Source organism: Rhincodon typus, chromosome 19, assembly GCF_021869965.1.
Source record: "Rhincodon typus isolate 14 chromosome 19, sRhiTyp1.1, whole genome shotgun sequence".
Classification (NCBI taxonomy): Eukaryota; Metazoa; Chordata; class Chondrichthyes; order Orectolobiformes; family Rhincodontidae; genus Rhincodon; species Rhincodon typus.
The window spans coordinates 9,605,589-9,617,579 of record NC_063350.1 but is presented as its reverse complement, the minus strand read 5'-3'; positions in this window follow the sequence as shown (position 1 = coordinate 9,617,579).

The window sequence follows — 11,991 nt, the reverse complement described above, 5'->3', positions numbered from 1 at the left end:
GGGGCTGTGGCCGGTGAGGGAGCAGTGGCCGGTGAGGGGGCAGTGGGGGGTGAGAGCGGGGCCAGTGAGGGGGCAGTGGCCGGTGAGGGGGCAATGGGCGGTGAGGGGGCAGTGGCCGGTGAGAGCGGGGCCGGAGAGGGGGCTGTGGCCGGTGAGGGGGCAATGGATGGTGAGGGTGCAGTGGGCAGAGGGAGTGGGGCCGGTGAGGGGGCAGTGGGTGGTGATGGGTTGTTGGGCGGTGGGGGGGCAGTGGGCGGTGAGGGGTCTGTGGCCGGTGAGGGGGCTGTGAGGGGTGAGAGCGGGACTGGTGAGGGGGCAGTGGCCGGTGAGGGGGCAGTTGGGGGTGAGAGCAGGCCTGGTGAGGGGGCAGTGGGCGGTGAGGGGGCAGTGGGCAGTGAGGGGGCAATGGCCGGTGAGGGGGCAGTGGGGGGTGAGAGCGGAGCCAGTGAGGGGGCAGTGGCCGGTGAGGGGGCAGTGCGGGGAGAGGCGGCAGTGGCCGGTGAGGGGGAAGTGGGTGGTGAGAGCGGGGCCGGTGAGGGGGCAGTGGGTGGTGAGAGTGGGGGCAGTGAGGGGGCAGTGGGTGGTGAGGGGTCGTTGGGTGGTGAGGGGGCAGTGGGCGGTGAGGGGGCAGTGGCCGGTGCGGGGGCAGTGCGGGGTGAGGCGGCAGTGGCCGGTGAGGGGCAAGTGGGTGGTGAGAGCGGGGCCGGTGAGGGGGCAGAGGGAGGTGAGAGCGGGGCCGGTGAGGGGGCAGTGGGCGGTGAGAGTGGGGCTGGTGAGGGGGGAGTTGCCGGTGAGGGGGCAGTGGGCGGTGAGGGTGTAGTGGCCGGTGAGGGAGGAGGGGGCAGTGGGCGGTGAGAGTGGGGCCGATGAGGGGGCACTGGGCGGTGAGAGTGGGGCCGGTGAGGGGGCAGTGGGCGGTGAGGGGGCAGTGGCCGGTGAGGGGGCAATGGGTGGTGAGAGTGCGCCTTTCACAAGGCGGCAGCGGCAGCCTCCTGGCTGTCCTAACGATTGCAGCAATGAGATGGGACTTGGGACTCCGAGATCTAGACTTTCCTTTCTTTATTCCTGACCTTTTGGCTTTGTTAAAATCCTTTAATTCTGGTTTTTGTAACCAAGTGGGCGCCTGTGTATAGCGACTTTGTGCGCTTTTCGCTGTACTTATGTATTACTGTACTTAGTACATGTGACAAACAAATAAATCTAATCTAAAGTAAAACATCCCACGTGCTTCACTGGAATGTGAGCAAACAAAGTTCACCACTGATACTCACAAGGAGATATTCAATTAGGTGACTAAATCCTTGGCCAAAGAGGGAGGCTTTGAGGAGTATCTTAAAGGAACGAAGGGTAGAGAGCCTGAGTGCTTTCCAAAGGTTGGGGCATGACCACTAGCAGTTAGGAAATTGTAGGAGGTCAGTGATATAATGGTTTAATCAGTGATTTAATTAGTAATCCAGAGCCTCAGGCTAATGTTTCAGAGATAGCAGGAAGAAGGGTCTAGGCCCGAAACATCAGCCTTCCTGCTCCTCTGATGCTGCTTGGCCTGCTGTGTTCATCCAGCTCTGTACCTTGTTACCTCAGCCTAATGTTCTAGGGACATGGATTCAAATCCCACCGTGGCAGATGGTTAAAATTCAATAAAATCTAGGATTTAAAGCTAGTCTAATGGTCACCATTGTTGCTTAAAAATCAAGCAGTTCACTGATTCCCTTGTGCAAAATAACTGCAGTCCTTACCTTACCTGGTCTGGCCTACATGTGACTCCAGCCTACACAGCAATGTGGTTGACTCTTTATCAGCCCTGTGGAACGGTAGATAGATAGAATCCCTACAGAGGGAAGGCAGGCCATTCAGCCCACACCAACCGTCCAAAGAGCATCCCATCCAGACCCATCCCCATCATTTCCTGCCCTAGATACTATGGGCAATTTAGCATGCCCAATCCACCTAACCTACACATCTTTGGATTGTGGGAGGAAACCCACGTAGACATTGAGAGGACATGCAAACTCACACAGATATTTACCTGAAGCTGGAATTGAACCCAGGTCCCTAGCATTGTGAGGCAGCAATGCTAACCACTGAGCCACCGTGCCACCCCAGATGGTCTGGGCAGACAATCAGTTCCAGGGTAATGAGAAATGGGAAACAAGTACTGGTCATTATAAGAAGCCCACACCCCAATCAAGAATAAAGAAACAAACTTAAATTCGGACAGAGAAAAAGACCAGATATAAGGAAGTGCCGGGATCTGGGAAGATTGTGGAGCTTACACAGATAGGGAGGAGTGAGGTTGATTAAAGCTATGGGCCTGTTGTGGCGGGGCACAGGCGGAAGGAAGTGTTATATAATAAAAATATCTTGCATTCATACAGCACCTTACATTCTCTAAGTGCTTTATAACCAATTGGACACTTGTGAAGGGCAGTCAGCTGGAAGATACACAGCTGCTTTAATTTTCACTTTTTATTTATGCAGAAATGTTGGATTAGAATAATATTTTCATTGCAGGTTTAATTTTGTGGTTGAGGTTATGTGACTAACTAAATTCTTGGACGTCAATACTGACAACTCAGAGTGTGGATTAGTAATTCACAGTTTGAAGCATTTTGAGATCTTTGGACAGCTTTTTAGAAATTGCAAGAATTTCACCTCCTATGTATTTTTAAAGGGATTCTCTCTTTTCTCAATTTCACAATTTTCGTCCCTCCAACATTTAATTTTTAAACATATGAGTAAGCACTTCCTTTACTAAAGTGTACATGCATAACATCTCATTGGAAAATAGTTAAATTGTGTATTTTTTCTGTTCTAGTTCCATTTTTATTCTTACTAAACTAGCAAGGTTCATTTTTGCTCACATTTTTGGCTAGACTTCTGGGACTGGAATAAGTGCCATCTGTCATCGGCAAATCCTTGTCCCATCTGGACAAAACGCAGCATTACAGACAAGTGTCAATATAGCACAGCTTGCCCTGGAACAAGGTCCTTGTGCCTGTTGTGGTTCAGGGCTGTGTTTTTATACAACCTCGTCTCTGAGCCCACAGCATTGTGGCTCAAGACCAGCTTTGCACTTCGGAAACATAATCCAGGCTGACACTTCCAGTGTAATTCTGAGGGAAAGCTATGCATGGGAACATAAGAACACAAACAGGCCATTCAGCCCTCCAGCCTGTTCCACCATTCAATAGGATCATGGCTGACCTGTGGTCTAACTCCATATCCTTTGTAAAACAAAAGGTTATCTATCTCGGATTTAAAATTAACAACAAATTGCCCATAGTATCCAGGGACGTGCAGGCAGGGTGGGAAATGCAGGGTTACAGGGATCAGGTAGGGGGTTTGGGTGGGATGCTCTTCAGGGGATTGGTGCGGACTTGATGGGCCAAATGGCCTGTTTCCACACTGTAGGGATTCTATGAGTCTATGAATTGATTCAGCACCCACTGCCATTTGTGGAAGGGAGTTCCAAATCTCTACCACCTTTTGTGTGTAGAAGTACTTCCTAATATCTCTCTTGGACACTCCGGCCCTAAATCTCAGACTATGTCCCCTAGTTGTAGAATCCTTGAATTGTGGAAATAGTTTATCTTTAGCTGCTCTGTCTCTTCCTGTTAATATCTTGAAGACTTCAATCAGATCACCCTTTAACTTTCTAAATTCTAGAGAGAACAGGTCTAATTTGAGTAATGTCTCCTCATAATCTGGAAGTCCAATTACGCTGTTGGAGGCCCTGCCTTTTGGATGAGACATTAAACTGAGGCACCAGGCACCCTCACAGGCAGGGGCAAAAGATTGTCACTGCATTAATCTGAAGAGGCACATGTCTTCTGTATCCTGGCCAATATTCATCCCTTCACAAACATCAGTGAAATAGATTATGTGGATATTATCACATTGAATTTACGGGATCTGGCTGTGCACAAATTGATTGCTACATTTCTTTCCAAGAACAGTCAGTGCATGAAGTTTGGCCGTCGAATACATTGGAAGTTACATTGTGAAAGGTGCTGAATAAATGAATTTTTTTAATACCCCCTCACCACACACACACACACACACACACACACACACACACAGACACACACACACACACACACACACACAGCCACATAAGATTTAACAACAGTTTGATTTAGCTTGCGTAGTTGCAATAAACCAAACCAATCTTTGCCTTGTCAATGGAGTAAACACATCTCCTTCCGAAACTGTCAATAAAGAGCACGTACCTCTATAGCAGCTTTCATAACTTTCAGATCATCTCTGAGACCACTGCAGTTCATTAGTACTTTTGAAATGCAGTCATTGCTGTAATGGAGCAAACATAGACTTGTTTTCGGTTACAGACTCCCATCCAGTAATTCATTCAAGTGGTTAATTTTCACAAGTGAGCCCTCAGCTAAGTTTTATCAGGTTAATTTAAATTACAAGCCCGAACCAGGCATTTACATTATCAATTGCCAACTTTCAAGCACAGGCGAGTGTGTGTTTTTGGGGTGGGGGGAGCAGGGTGTGTGTGCAGAGAAGGAGCAGGATAACATAAGGACAAATGCATATCTTGTTTCTTTCTTTAAAAAAGCAATTTGCGGTGTGGACAGGAGACAATGCAAAGTGGGATTTGAATTGAGTTTTGATTTTGACAAAACCAACAATCTGCCTTGTGAGAAACGTTTATCAAATGTCTTAAAACAAGTTAGAAGCTTGAACGTTTTACTAAAGCTGTTGTAGTATGAGTGAGACAGAGCTCCCTCTGAGACCATGCATTAGGAAGTCATGAATCCAGCAGTGTATTGATATTATGTCTATAGGGAACTGCCCTTCCTCCACTTCTGCACCCACCTACCATTAGGTTGCCACCTGTTACCATCCCCTCCCTAAATAGTGTGGCCTGCTCGGGACACAGATGTTCACTAACAATAATAAATTAACACCCACTTACAAGGGCTATTGCCTTAAGGCAGGACAAAATAAACCCATTAAAAAAGTTTACCTATTGACGGCTGGCCCTTGAATCTCTCATGAGGTCTAGGAATGAGCTAAGAGCTAAATTGGCAGTGAAGGGAAACAACCCTAAACTCATTGAGAACTAATTTATTCCCTGTTTTCCATTTCCTCATCTTCTCTTCAGGACCCCCACTGCCTTTTATCTTTTACAAAAACAGAAAGTGATGGAGAAACTCTGCAGGTCTGACAGCATCTGTGGAGAGAGAGAAACAGAGTTAACATTTCGGGTCCAGTGACCCTTCTTTTGTTTAGTGCCTTTTATCCTTTTTTAAAATTTATTTAACGCTTCCTTCTATTATTTGACGGAGATGAAGTGATTGCAAGGGTTGACCTATTGAATGGTCAAACGATAAATTCACAAATGGATCCTAATTGTTTCTCTCCCTGTGCCTGTTTATCCCTGCTCTATTGTTAGGCTTGTATATCTTTCAGTGTTCAGTCCTGGAGAAATGTTGGTTCTGATCTGTCTGCAGATGTAAGTGCCTGTGTTGTGCTTCCAGCTTTTTCTGTCTCAATTACACGTTTTAAAAAAAATCTTCTGAACGTTGAGTCAAATGCAACCAATTATTTGTCAATCGACAACAATAATGGCGCAAGCCACAGGATCACAATGTTCAAGAATCACCAGCGAGCTCTCCTTAAATACAAATGTTTCATAAAATACAGTGGTCGAGTGGTATTGTCACCGGACTAGTAATTCAGAGACCTATGGCAATCCTCTGGGAATGTGAATTCCATTCCTTCTCCAAAAGCTTATGGAAATTAAAACCAATTAATTCAAAAGAAATCCGGAATTAACAACTAGCACCAATTGGAGGGATTACAACATCGGTTTACAAAACTGATATCTGGACTTCAGGGATTAAGTTATGAGGAGAGATTTTCCCGTTTTCTCCAGAATTTAGAAGGTTAAGAGGTGACCTCATTGAAGTCTTCAAGAAATTAACAAGAAAAAACAAGGCAGATGAAGATGAATTATTTCCATTGGTTGACGATTATAGATCTAGGTGAGAATTAGGACCAGACCGATCAGGATAGATGTTAGGAAGCACATATATACGCAAAATGTGGTGGATATTTGGAACTCTCTTCCACAAATAGCAGTGGATTCTGGATCAGTTATTATTTTTAAATCTAAGATAATTTACATTTTTGTTAAGGAAATGTATTAAAGGACATGGGCCAAAGCCAGGTATGTGGAGTTTGGCCACAGATCAGCCATGATCTCATTGAATGGTGGAACAGGCTCAAGGGGCTGAATGGCCTACTCCTGTTCCTATCCAATAGTGACCATGAAACAATCATTGAATATCATAAAACCCCACATGGTTCAATGATGTCCTTTAGAGAAAGAATCCCAGTATGGCAGACCCACATCAGTGCAAGTGATTCTTAAGTGCGTTCTGAAATACCTCAGCAAGCCATTCAAATGAAGGGCAGTTGGGTTGGACAGATGCTAGCCGTACTAGCAATGCTCTCCTTACAGCACATCAACTTGCATTTATATTGAAGAATTTCCACAGCACAGATTCATTCCATCATATCTGCACCAGCTCTCTGAACGAGCATCTCAGTCAGTGATTTGGATGTGAACGTAGGAGTATGGTCTGTAAATTTACAGATGACACCAAAATTGGAGGTATAGTGGACAGTGAAGAAGGTTATCTCAGAGTACAATGTGATCTTGATCAGATGGGCCAATGGGCCGAAGAATGGAAGATGGAGTTTTATTTAGATAAATGTGAGGTTTTGCACTGTGGTAAGGCAAAGCAGGGCAGGACTTATACACTTAATGGTAGGACCCTGGGAGTGTTGCCGAACAAGGAGACCTAGGGGTGCAGTGCATCGTTCCTTGAAAGTGGAGTCACAAGTAGGCAGGACAGTGAAGAAGGTGTTTGGAATGCTTGCCTTCATTGGTCAATGCATTGAGTATCGGAGTTGGGAGCTCATATTGCAACTGTACAGGACATTGGTTAGACCACTTTTAGAATACTGCGTACAGTTCTGATCTCTCTGCTATAGGGAGGATAGTGTTAAACTTGAAAGGATTCAGAAAAGATTTACAAGGTTTGGAGGGTTTGGGCTATATGGAAAGGCTGAAAAGGTTTGGGCTTTTTTCCCTGGAGTGTCAGAGACTGAGGGGTGACCTTATAGAGGTTTATAAAATCATGAGGGGCATGGATAGGGTGAATAGCCAAGGTCTTTTTCGCACGGCGTCCAAAACTAGAGGGCATAGGTTTAAGGTGAGAGGGGAAAGATTTAAAAGGGGCCTAAGGGGTAACATTTTCAAGCAGAGGATGTTACATGTCTAAAACAAGCTGCCAGAGGAAGTGGTGGAGTGGACACAATTACAATGTCTAAAAGGCATCTGGATGGAAACATGATTAGGAAGAGTTTAGAAGGAGCCAAAAACAGAAGTTGCTGGAAAAGCTCATCAGGTCTGGCAGCATCTGTGAAGAAAAATCAGAGTTAATGTTTTGAGTCCGGTGACACTTCTTCAGAACTGATGGTAGCTAGGAAAATGTTGGTTTATATGCAGAAGATAGGGTAGGGGGAGGGGGAAAGGAGTAAACAATAGGTGGGGATAGAGCCAAAGAGAGAGAACGACAGTTAGACAGACAAAGGAGTGGATAACAATCTGTCTAAGAGAGTGAATAGTTGTTAATGGTGACTGTTAGTTGCTAACAATAGGTAGTGTGTAATGGCAGACTATATGATAACAAGGCCTGGTGTGTGGGGTAGGGGGCTGGGACATGGGAGAGTTTAGGCCCTAAAATTATTGAACTCAATATTGAGTCCACAGGGCTACAGGGACCCCAAGCGGAAAATGAGGTGTTGTTCTTCCAGCTTGCGCTGGGCTTCACTGAAACACTGCAGCAAACCAGAGACAGAGATGTCGGCCAGGGAACTGGTGGTGTGTTAAAGTGGCAGGCAACCGGAAGCTCAGGGTCTTTTTTGTGGACAGAATGTAGATGTTCTGTGAAGTTATCCAGTGTACTCTTTGTTTCCCCAATGTAGAGGAGACCACATTGTGAGCAGCAAATGCAGTAGACTAGATTCTGGGAAGTGCAGCTGAAGTGTTGCTTCACCTGGAAGGTATTTTTGGGCCCTTGGATAGTGGGGAGGGAGAAGGTAAATGGGCAGGTGTTACATCTTCGTCAGGAAGCAGGGGAAGGTGCCATGGGCCTGTGGGTGGGTTGCTGGGGGTGAAGGATGAAGGCCAGGGTGTCCTGGAGGGAATGGTCCCTGCGGAAGGTGGACAAGGGAGGGGAGAGGAATATGTGTCTGGTGGTGGCATCTTGCTGGAGGTGGCGGAAATAGCATCTGATTCTCTTCTGGATGTGGATGCTGGTGGGATGGTAGGTAAGGACAAGGGGAACCCTATTGCTGTTGCAAGAGAGAAGGGAAGGGGTGAGGGCAGAAGTGCGGGAGATGGGTCGGACCTAGTTGAGGGCCCTATCGACAACGGATCTGGGGAATCCTCGGTTGAGGAAGAAGGTGGACATTTTGGAGGCTCCCTTGTCGAAGTTGGCCTCATCTGAACATTTACGATGGAGACAGAGGAACTGAGAGAATGGGATAGACTCTTTACAAGAAGCAGGGTGTGAGGATACATATTCCAGGTAGCTGTGGGAATTGGTGGATTTATAGTGGATATTAGTGGCCAGTGAGATGCCACCACCGCACATTTTCCTCTCCCCTCCATTGTCTGCCTTCCACAGGGATCATTCTCTCTGGGATATCCTGGTCCACCCTTTAGTCTGGTTTATCCACTCTGACCATGTTTCCAAACTGCATGCATTTGGCCCATATGCCTCCAGACTTTTCCTATTCATGAACTTATCCAAATGTGTTTTAAACATCTTAGCTGTACCTGCATACACCACTTCCTCTGGCAGCTCATTCCACACATGAACAACCGTCTGTATAAAAAACTTGCCCCTCACACAGAAATTCAAGAATGTGTAGGAGGCTTGATCAGTAAGTTTGCAGATGATACAGAAGCAGGTGATGTGATAAATAGTGCAGAGGAAAGCATGAGGTTACAGGACAATATGGACAGGCTAGTCAGACGGGATAATAGTGGCAAATGAAATTTAATCATTAAAAGTGCAATGTGATGCATTTTGGGAGGATTAACATAGCAAGAGAGTACATGTTGAATGGTAGGACCAATAGGAAATACAGAGGATCAAAGGATAAGAACCATTTGGATCAGTCGGGGAATCAAGGATTACAGGAAAGGACAGGAGAGTGTATTTGAGGAGTGCTGGATCCTAATGATTGGTAGCAGTGGGTACAAGTTACATTGACTAATTGGGCATAAGTCAAAAGACTGTCAGGAGTCAGGAATGACACATCTGTCTCCATTGGGACCTCCCAATACACTACTCCACCCAAAGGCTGTGTGACATCATCAGACTAGGTGAAGCTTAAAGTAACTTCAACCATAGCTCTTTCAAGAACTAAGTATTACTGAAGAAAGATGCATCTTGTTGAAGACTTGCATCTTGACATTGTGAAGGCAAAATGCAAGACTATCAATGTGACTGGGAACAATATTTTTGCACTGTATGAGCACTGACTTATAGAAGTTAAGTATAACCTCTTTGTTCTTGCACTCAATGTCCCTATTAAAGTATCTGCAGTTCTTGATATCTCTTAAGATACTGCTAACTTTATTGACTCCTCTCTCAACATGACCTGCCAATTATAAAGTCTAATGCACATACATACTCAGGTTCCTTTGACCGCACACCCCCTTTCAAGTTGTGCCCTTTAATATAATATTAGTGACTTTAATGTTGCAAAATATCCCATTGGAAGGGAATGGCTCACATCAGTTCTGTCTAAGTCTTGGAACTGCATCCCTAACAGCATTTTGGGTCCACCTGTACCAAATGGTCTGCAGCAGTTCAAGAAAATAACTCACCACTATCTTCTCAAGGGCAACAAGGAATGGCAATAAATGCTGGTCCAGCCAACAATGCCCACGTACTATGAATGAGTAAAACAAAATCCACATTGTTGAAGAACAACTGGAGGCTCGTCACTCCTTTAAGTGTGTGAGTTAAAGTGAGGGTGTTTGAGCACTGGAACACATTTCATTTCAAGTGCAGGAGTGTCAAGGCCTCCCACCCAGGCACCCCCCTGCACAAACACATTGCCTCATCCTGAGAAGTGGGCAAAGGTGGCACTTTGTTCCATTTTCCATACCTTCAGTTCTTGTGTCGCTCAAAGTGACTTTTGTGATGAGAGCCCATGTTCTCAGGTCAGTGAATTCATAAACTGATTTAGAACTGCCACTCCCTTAGCATGGGGCCCTTACAACCAATCGGTAGTAGAAAGGATGTTGAGGGAGGTGATGGCCTCGTGGTATTATCGTTGGACTGTTAATTCCAGAAAGCCAGGCAATTATTCTGGGGACCCACGTTTGAATCCCACCATGGCAGATGGTGGCATTTGAAACCAATTTTTAAAAATCTGGAATTCAGAGTCTAATGATGACAATGAATCCATTGCTAACTGTTGAAAAACCCATCTGGAAGCTGCCATCCTTACCTGGTCTAGCCTGCATATGATTTCACACCCCCAGCAATGTGATTGACTCCTAGCTGCCCTCTGGGCAATAAATGCTGGCCTAGCCAGCGACACCCTCATCCCTTCAATGATATTTTAAAAAATATATTAACCTGGGCCCAACGAGGTAAGACAGCAATGTGTAACACTCAGTACCCTCCAGCCATGCTCTTCCTATCAAGCCAGAACACCTGTTAGTGTCTCATCACACTTAGGTCTGTTCAATGAATACAATATTTGATAGCAATGCTTGCTCATCTCTCTGGGGTACTCTTCTGAATACCAATGAGACATGTAGACCAGTGATTTCAGCGTTTGCATGGTTAACTGATCTCAGCTGAAGTAGTGTCATAGGAGCAGAGAGGCTGACGTTTCAAGGGTCTAGGCCCGAAACGTCAGCCTCTCTGCTCCTATGATGCTGCTTGGCCTGCTGTGTTCATCCAGCCCTGCACCTTGTTGTCTCGGATTCTCCAGCATCTGCAGTTCCTACTATCTCAGCTGAAGTAGTGTTGGGTGAGCTCTCTCCCTTCAGTGAGGAGGTTGTAAAAATACCAGGTCTTTGGCCCATGAGCACTGTACGGGGATCTGATTGGGTTTGGCTTTGGTTCAATAGCCTGGCTACACACCATTGCAGTTCCAACATGAAATGGGGCAAGATAAACAGAGGAGCATATCCTGTACAGTTACAGGTTCATCAAATTCAAACATATTTCAAAAACCCACTGTGGCCTTCCCAACTCCCTACCTCTGTAACATTCTCCAGCCTATAACCAATCAAGATCTCCATGTTTCTCTAATTCTGTCTTTTTGCTGATCCCCAATTTTCTTACTCCAAACACTTGAGCAGTAAATGTAAGCTGACCCTCATTTCTGAAGAAGGGTCCTGACACGAAACATCAACTTTCCTGCTCCTCTGATGCTGCCTGGCCTGCTGTGTTCCTCCTGCTCCACACTGTGTTACCTCTAACTCCAGCATCGGCAGTTCTTACTATCTCTGACACACCTATATACTGTTAGACTATTGCAGATGCCATCTTTGGGTAAGAGATGGTACAGTAACTGCCCTCTCTCATGGCACTGTTCAAAGAAGAGAAGGGGAATTAAACCTGGTGTCCTGATCAATATTTATACCTCAACTAATACCACTAAAGCAGATTATCTGATCAAACTGCATTTTTTCTACCTGCCTCAACCTGCTCCTGCTCCTCACTCCGCAGAGTAACCAAGGCTGCAAGTACACCCATCCCTCTCTCTTGAGGCACCTCATCAAATCCCCATCTGAGCTGCTACCACTGATTGTCCTGCCTTCCATCCTCTCATATCTGCTTGAACATGGCAGAAGGAGAGCACAGAACGGCAGGGAGAGATAGAAAATTGGAGATGGCTCCCGAGCTATCGCTCGCTTGA